The sequence below is a fragment of the Rutidosis leptorrhynchoides genome, chromosome 5 (assembly GCF_046630445.1).
Source record: "Rutidosis leptorrhynchoides isolate AG116_Rl617_1_P2 chromosome 5, CSIRO_AGI_Rlap_v1, whole genome shotgun sequence".
Taxonomy (NCBI): domain Eukaryota; kingdom Viridiplantae; phylum Streptophyta; class Magnoliopsida; order Asterales; family Asteraceae; genus Rutidosis; species Rutidosis leptorrhynchoides.
In genome coordinates this window covers 142057495-142067242 of record NC_092337.1, presented here as the reverse complement: position 1 = coordinate 142067242, position 9748 = coordinate 142057495, and positions in this window count along the sequence as shown.

Sequence of the window (9748 nt, the reverse complement as noted above, 5' to 3'; positions counted from 1 at the left end):
TCTGCTTTCACTTCTTTCAACCAGTCCATACCGATTATCACATCAAAACTCCCTAACTCTACTGGTATCAAGTCAATCTTAAATGTTTCGCTAACCAGTTTAATTTCTCGATTCCGACATATATTATCTGCTGAAATTAATTTACCATTTGCTAATTCGAGTAAAAATTTACTATCCAAAGGTGTCAATGGACAACTTAATTTAGCACAAAAATCTCTACTCATATAGCTTCTATCCGCACCCGAATCAAATAAAACGTAAGCAGATTTATTGTCAATAAGAAATGTACCCGTAACAAGCTCTGGGTCTTCCTGTGCCTCTGCCGCATTAATATTGAAAACTCTTCCGCGGCCTTGTCCATTCGTGTTCTCCTAGTTCGGGCAATTTCTAATAATGTGGCCCGGTTTTCCACATTTATAATAAACTACATTGGCATAACTTGCTCCGACACTACTTGCTCCACCATTACTCGTTCCGACACCATTTGTTCCTTTCGTTCTGTTAACCCCTGGTCCGTAGACCTCACACTTCGCTGCGCTATGACCATTTCTTTTACATTTGTTGCAAAATTTGGTGCAGAACCCTGAGTGATACTTTTCACACCTTTGGCATAGCTGCTTCTGATTGTTGTTGTTGTTGCGGTTGTTATTGTTGTTGGGATGATTGTTGTAGTTGTTGTTATTGTTTTTGTTGTTGTTGTTGTTGTTGTTGTTGTTGTTGTTGTTGTTGTTGTTGTTGTTGTTGTTGTTGTTGTTGTTGTTGTTGTTGTTGTTGGGCCGTTTGTTGTAGTTGCGATTGATGTTGCGATTGTTGGGATAATTGTTGCGATTATTATTGTAATTGCGGTTGTTGTTGTTGATTGGTGATTCTTATCACCGTTTTCCTCCCACTTTCTTTTGACTTGCTTCACATTGGCCTCTTCAGCCGTCTATTCTTTAATTCTTTCCTCAATCTGGTTCACTAGTTTGTGAGCCATTCTACATGCCTGTTGTATGGAGGCGGGCTCGTGTGAACTTATATCTTCTTGGATTCTTTCCGGTAATCCTTTCACAAACGCGTCGATCTTCTTTTCCTCATCTTCGAACGCTCCCGGACACAATAGGCACAATTCTGTGAATCGTCTTTCGTACGTGGTAATATCAAATCCTTGGGTTCGTAACCCTCTAAGTTCTGTCTTGAGCTTATTGACCTCGGTTCTGGGACGGTACTTCTCGTTCATCAAGTGCTTGAATGCTGACCACGGTAGTGCGTACGCATCATCTTGTCCCACTTGCTCTAGATAGGTATTCCACCTTGTTAACGCAGAACTTGTGAAGGTATGCGTAGCGTACTTCACTTTGTCCTCTTCAGTACACTTACTTATGGCAAACACCGATTCGACCTTCTCGGTCCACCGTTTCAATCCGATCGGTCCTTCGGTTCCATCAAATTCCAAAGGTTTGCAGGCAGTGAATTCTTTGTAGGTGCATCCTACACGATTTCCTGTACTGCTAGATCCAAGGTTATTGTTGGTATGTAGCGCAGCCTGTACTGCGGCTATGTTTGAAACTAGAAAAGTACGGAATTCCTCTTCATTCATATTCACGGTGTGTCGATTAGTCGGTGCCATTTCCTTCAAAATAGTCAAATGGAACAAGTTAATCATACAGAATATTAAGAGTAGTTAATAGTATTTCGTAGCATAATATGAACTCATTTATAAAAGCTTTTTCTTCATATTAGCATTTTATAAGTTTAAGTTCGGGTAGTACCTACCCGTTAAGTTCATACTTAGTAGCTAATATACAATTCAACTACTACAATTCTATATGAAAAACTGATTATAATAATATTTAGCGTTCAAACTTTTATACAATATTTTACAAACTTACAATACCGCTTATTTTACATAAAGCATGAAATATAGCACACAATAACTTTGATACAAGATAGTTGTCAAGATAATTCTAGCTAGTACACAAGTCGTTCAGTAAAGGCAATAAAGACACGTAATTCATACGTCCAAAAACAAGTCATGCATTCTGGTTTTACTAGGACTACTTCCCATCCTTGGTCTTATGGAACATAACCGTTATGGCCGTTGATAAGACAGCGTGTTGTAACGTCGTCAAAGGGACGAGGGTTATGTAATGACCAACAGTCTCGTAATAACCTAAAAACCTCATTTCTTACCCCAATTACAGACTCCGTCACTTGTGGGAACGTTTTGTTTAATAGTTGTAGCCCGATATTCTTGTTCTCACTTTGGTGAGAATCGAACATTACTAAGCCGTAAGCATAACATGCTTCTTTATGTTGCATGTTAGCCGCTTTTTCTAAATCACAAAGTCCTATATTCGGATATATTGAGTCAAAATAATTTCTTAACCCGTTGCGTAAAATAGCATTTGGGTTCCCCGCAATATATGCGTCAAAGTAAACACATCGTAACTTATGGATTTCCCAATGTGATATCCCCCATCTTTCGAACGAAAGCCTTTTATAAACCAAGGAATTCTTGGAACATTCTTCGAATGTCTTACAAACTGATCTCGCCTTAAATAGTTGTGCCGAGGAATTCTGACTGACTCTAGACAAGATTTCATCAATCATGTCTCCGGGTAGGTCTCTTAAAATATTGGGTTGTCTATCCATTTTGTGTTTTTATACTGTAAAATAGACAAGAGTTAGATTCATAAAAAAAAATACTTATTAATACAAGCAATTTTTACATATATCATAAAGCATAAGCACACTATATTACATATATTACACCACACGAATACAACTATCTTATTCCGAATCGCTCGTTTCTTCTTCTTCGGTTTTAGTTCGTTTTGCCAAGTTTCTAGGGATATATGATGTTCCCCTAATACGAGCTGTCGTTTTCCACAATGGTTTAGAAAAACCTGGTGGTTTAGAGGTTCCCGGGTCATTGTTACAACTTAAGGGCTTCGGGGGTTGACGATACATATAAAGTTCATCGGGGTTGGAATTAGATTTCCCTATTTTTATGCCCTTTCCCTTATTATTTTCTTTTGCCTTTTTAAATTCAGTTGGGGTAATTTCTATAACATCATCGAAATTCTCGTCGGAATCCGATTCATCGAAGAATTGGTAATCCTCCCAATATTTTGCTTCCTTGGCGGAAACACCATTGACCATAATTAACCTTGGTCGGTTGGTTGAGGATTTTCTTTTACTTAACCGTTTTATTATTTCCCCCACCGGTTCTATTTCCTCCTCCGGTTCCTCCTCTTCCGGTTCTGATTCTTCTTCCGGTTCTGATTCTTCTTCCGGTTCTTCTTCGGGAACTTGTGAATCAGTCCAATATATATTCGACTCTTCGTTATTATTAGGTGAGTCAATGGGATTTGTGCTAGAGGTAGACATCTATCACACAATATCAAACATGTTAAGAGATTAATATATCACATAATATATACATGTTAATAATATATAGTTTCCAACAAAAATGTTAAGCAATCATTTTTAAAGAAAACACGGTCGAAGTCCAGACTCACTAATGCATCCTAACAAACTCGATAAGACACACTAATGCAAATTTCTGGTTCTCTAAGACCAACACTCGGATACCAACTGAAATGTCCCGTTCTTATTGATTAAAAACGTTCCATATTAATTGATTTCGTTGCGAGGTTTTGACCTCTATATGAGACGTTTTTCAAAGACTGCATTCATTTTTAAAACAAACCATAATCTTTATTTCATAAATAAAGGTTTAAAAAGCTTTATGTAGATTATCAAATAATGATAATCTAAAATATCCTGTTTACACACGACCATTACATAATGGTTTACAATACAAATATGTTACATCGAAATCAGTTTCTTGAATGCAGTTTTTACACAATATCATACAAACATGGACTCTAAATCTTGTCCTTATTTTAGTATGCAACAGCAGAAGCTCTTAGTATTCACCTTAGAATAAACATGCTTAAAATGTCAACAAAAATATTGGTGAGTTATAGGTTTAACCTATATATATCAAATCGTAACAATAGACCACAAGATTTCATATTTCAATACACATCCCATACATAGAGATAAAAATCATTCATATGGTGAACACCTGGTAACTGACATTAACAAGATGCATATATAAGAATATCCCCATCATTCCGGGACACCCTTCAGATATGATATAAATTTCAAAGTACTAAAGCATCCGGTACTTTGGATGGGGTTTGTTAGGCCCAATAGATCTATCTTTAGGATTCGCGTCAATTAGGGTGTCTGTTCCCTAATTCTTAGATTACCAGACTTAATAAAAAGGGGCATATTCGATTTCGATAATTCAACCATAGAATGTAGTTTCACGTACTTGTATCTATTTTGTAAATCATTTATAAAACCTGCATGTATTCTCATCCCAAAAATATTAGATTTTAAAAGTGGGACTATAACTCACTTTCACAGATTTTTACTTCGTCGGGAAGTAAGACTTGGCCACTGGTTGATTCACGAACCTATAACAATATATACATATATATCAAAGTATGTTCAAAATATATTTACAACACTTTTAATATATTTTGATGTTTTAAGTTTATTAAGTCAGCTGTCCTCGTTAGTAACCTACAACTAGTTGTCCACAGTTAGATGTACAGAAATAAATCGATAAATATTATCTTGAATCAATCCACGACCCAGTGTATACGTATCTCAGTATTGATCACAACTCAAACTATATATATTTTGGAATCAACCTCAACCCTGTATAGCTAACTCCAACATTCACATATAGAGTGTCTATGGTTGTTCCGAAATATATATAGATGTGTCGACATGATAGGTCGAAACATTGTATACGTGTCTATGGTATCTCAAGATTACATAATATACAATACAAGTTGATTAAGTTATGGTTGGAATAGATTTGTTACCAATTTTCACGTAGCTAAAATGAGAAAAATTATCCAATCTTGTTTTACCCATAACTTCTTCATTTTAAATCCGTTTTGAGTGAATCAAATTGCTATGGTTTCATATTGAACTCTATTTTATGAATCTAAACAGAAAAAGTATAGGTTTATAGTCGGAAAAATAAGTTACAAGTCATTTTTGTAAAGGTAGTCATTTCAGTCGAAAGAACGACGTCTAGATGACCATTTTAGAAAACATACTTCCACTTTGAGTTTAACCATAATTTTTGGATATAGTTTCATGTTCATAATAAAAATTATTTTCCCAGAATAACAACTTTTAAATCAAAGTTTATTATAGTTTTTTAATTAACTAACCCAAAACAGCCCGCGGTGTTACTACGACGGCGTAAATCCGGTTTTACGGTGTTTTTCGTGTTTCCAGGTTTTAAATCATTAAGTTAGCATATAATATAGATATAGAACATGTGTTTAGTTGATTTTAAAAGTCAAGTTAGAAGGATTAACTTTTATTTGCGAACAAGTTTAGAATTAACTAAACTATGTTCTAGTGATTACAAGTTTAAACCTTCGAATAAGATAGCTTTATATGTATGAATTGAATGATGTTATGAACATCATTACTACCTCAAGATCCTTGGATAAACCTACTAGAAATGAGAAAAACAGATCTAGCTTCAAAGGATCCTTGGATGGCTTGAAAGTTCTTGAAGCAGAATCATGACACGAAAACAATTTCAAGTAAGATTTCCACTCGAAATAAGATTGTTATAGTTATAGAAATTGAATTAAAGTTTGAATATGATTATTACCTTGTATTAGAAACATAACCTACTGTAAGTAACAAAAGTTTCTTGATCTTGGATGATTACTTGGAATGGATTTAGAAAACTTGGAAGTAAACTTGCAATCTTGGAAGTATTCTTGATTTTATGAAACTAGAACTTTTGGAATTTATGAAGAACACTTAGAACTTGAAGATAGAACTTGAGAGAGATCAATTAGATGAAGAAAATTGAAGAATGAAAGTGTTTGTAGGTGTTTTTGGTCGTTGGTGTATGGATTAGATATAAAGGATATGTAATTTTGTTTTCATGTAAATAAGTCATGAATGATTACTCATATTTTTGTAATTTTATGAGATATTTCATGCTAGTTGCCAAATGATGGTTCCCACATGTGTTAGGTGACTCACATGGGCTGCTAAGAGCTGATCATTGGAGTGTATATACCAAAAGTACATACATCTAAAAGCCGTGTATTGTACGAGTACGAATACGGGTGCATACGAGTAGAATTGTTGATGAAATTGAACGAGGATGTAATTGTAAGCATTTTTGTTAAGTAGAAGTATTTTGATAAGTGTCTTGAAGTCTTTCAAAAGTGTATGAATACATATTAAAACACTACATGTATATACATTTTAACTGAGTCGTTAAGTCATCGTTAGTCGTTACATGTAAATGTTGTTTTGAAACCTTTAGGTTAACGATCTTGTTGAATGTTGTTAACCCATTGTTTATTATAACAAATGAGATGTTAAATTGTTATATTATCATAATATTATGATATATATAATATATCTTAGTATGATATATATACAGTTAAATGTCGTTACAACGATAATCGTTACATATATGTCTCGTTTCGAAATCATTAAGTTAGTAGTCTTATTTTTACATATGTATTTCATTGTTAATACACTTAATAATATATTTACTTATCATTTAACATAATTAACCAAGTGTATCAATATATTAATATGATTCATATGTACCTAGTAAGACGTTGTTATAACGATAATCGTTATATATATCGTTTTCGAGTTTCTTAAATTAATAGTCTCATTTCTATGTATATAACTCATTGTTAAAATACCTAATGAGATACATACTTATAATAAAATCATGTTAACTATATATATAACCATATATATGTCATCGTATAGTTTTTACAAGTTTTAACGTTCGTGAATTAGCGGTCAACTTGGATGGTCAATTGTCTATATGAAACCTATTTCAATTAATCAAGTCTTAACAAGTTTGATTGCTTAACATGTTGGAAACACTTAATCATGTAAATAACAATTTCATTTAATATATATATATATATATATATATATATATATATATATATATATATATATATATATATATATATATATATATATATATATATATAAACATGGAAAAGTTCGGGTCACTACACTGGTGATACAAATGCATAGATCTCGTACAGCTTCTAAATCAAGGGTAACATCTGCGCTTAAAAGCTATGAATGAGTTACGAAAATAATATGAATTTCATACATTGTAACTTTGTCATATTGTATCAACATTTTCTACATGATGTACTCATTTCACAAACAGGTCATGAAGGGGATAATAAAAGGGAAAATTGCCCAGAAAGGTAATATAAAAGCCATTTTTTTAAATGAAGAATATATCAGTTTTTTCATTGCCCATAAAGGAGTGTAATTTTAATTTATTGCGTAAAAAGGTGTGTGATTAAAAAATAGTGGCAATTGAGGTAGAAATTGACACCTTGGATTTTTTTTATTTTTTTATATTCATGTCATTGACACCATTTTTTACATCCATGTTACAAAAATGAACAACCTTCATAAGATCTCGATAAGATCTGTTCATCTTTTTTTCCTTGGAAATTCAACTATTATTAGAATAAAATAGATTTAGAGATACCACAACAAATTTATGTGAGTCTCGATCCAGGACTCAAGAGCCAATTGTGCCTAACATCTTCAAGATCTGTTCATCTTTTATATCCATATTTTACAGATCCGTTCATCTAAGATTTGTTCATCATAACAAAAATTATGAACACAAACAAAGAACAATAAATTCTGAGCACTCTTCGGAGTAACCATATGTTGATGTTCTAAACTCGAACACGAAATTATCTCAGAATTTTATTAATATATTCGAATTTAAGATCTAATTAAACAAAAAATGAAATCGAAATCAGATCTAAACACGAAATCGATTTAAAATGACGGCACGAAATCGAAATCAGTCATACCCAATAGATCTAAGTATGTGTATATGTAACCATCAAAGGTGTAATCATATATTGTACCAGAAAATCGAAATCGATGTATGTGTGTGCATGGCGACAACCAATAAAATCGAAAATAAATTTGTAACTTTGTAGTTTAAGTAAATTTGTAGATTTGTAGTTTGCAGCTATGATGATCGGAAGTTAAAATCTTGTAGTTGTTGGACCATGGGAATTAAACACCATGCTTACGAACTTGAAGAACAATTATGAAACCCAGAAGATGTTCGACTTGGAAGTTATTTTGCCATGTGAAATATATATATATATATATATGTAGGGATGGCCAAAAAGCCCGAACCCGACGGGAAAACCGAAACCCGACATAATTGGGCCGGGTTTGGTGCGGGTCTACGGGTCTCGGGCCGGGTATGGGATTGATTTTCAAAAAATATTCGGGTTCGGGTTCGGGTCTGGGTTTAAATAAAGACCCGTCTACCCGACCCGTTTACCCAGCCCGTGTAACATCCTAGCTTTGGGCCTAGTGGTAATGACCTATTTACCCTTCAGTGTGATTAAAGTGATTTTAATAATTATGTGCTTTATAATTATTGTGTATGCGATAATGTGCGTTTTTGTGACAAGGGTCACAGAACATATTTCCTTTTGTGAATTGGACATAGAATGAATAAGTTATTAGAGATTTTGGGTTTTAGATAACTGGTAAATACCCTTGTGTTATACGGAGTAGGGTTTCCTCACAATGAAGAAACCCGGTTTGAATATATACTACTTCTCGTTCTTATTCTTACTCATTTTAGAAACTAACACAAACCCTAATCAACCCTCTGAGCTTTAAATCCTAAAATCAAAAAGTGTAATTCGAAGCTTGTGATTTCGTGCATCTGATTCAAGTGATTTCAAGCATCAAAACAAGGTATAAATATCAGATTTTGAAGAATTAAATTGAGTTGTAAATGGGTTTTGAAAAAGTTAACTTTTATGCTTGATTCTTGCTTTGAATGTGTTTGTTATGCTTAATTGATGTTAGAAATAGTTTATATATGTGTTATGTGGTATTCTTTATGCATTAGATTGACCAAAACAAGCAAAAATCGAGTTTTGGGTGCAAAAAACGCGAAAACAGCGTGCTGGAACTGATTTTCAGCACCCACACTTTTGATAGCTCAACCACGCAGTTGAGCACACTTTTAAGGGCTCAACCACGTGATTGAGGGCTCAACCGTACGGTTGAGGACTCAGCCACACGCGTGATCAGTGGTCAGCTTTTGGTAAAATTGAAAAGGCTGTAACTTTCAAACCGTAAATCCGTTTTTGATGAATAAAATATCGTTGGAAATGTAATGAAGTTTACTTTCTAATTGTAAGGTTTTAAAATAATAATTCAAATTTTTTTTGGGTCAAAGTTATTCGAAAGCGTGTATGCTCCATTTTACGCTCATACGGGAGTTGTTATTGAAAGGGATTTTGGGTAAACTTGCCCATAATGGATCATAAACTTATTTGAGTAACTTAATAGCATGATTATTCGTTGAATGTTACTACTGTTCTTCATCACTCGCACGAGTGAGCATTCACTCGCACGGTTGAGGTAGTCAACCGTGTGGTGAACCGTGTGAGTGAGTGGTGATGAGCAACTTATGTTTTGATTATGATGATACATACGGATGATACGTGACTCGTACGAGTCACTAGTCACTCGTGTGATGAACCGTATGGATCAGGTGATTCATTGTAGGATGTTTGGTCATAGACCAAACGTACGAGTGAGTTGTCAACCGCACAGTTGAGTGTTCTCAAACGTGCATGTGATGGTGTTACTC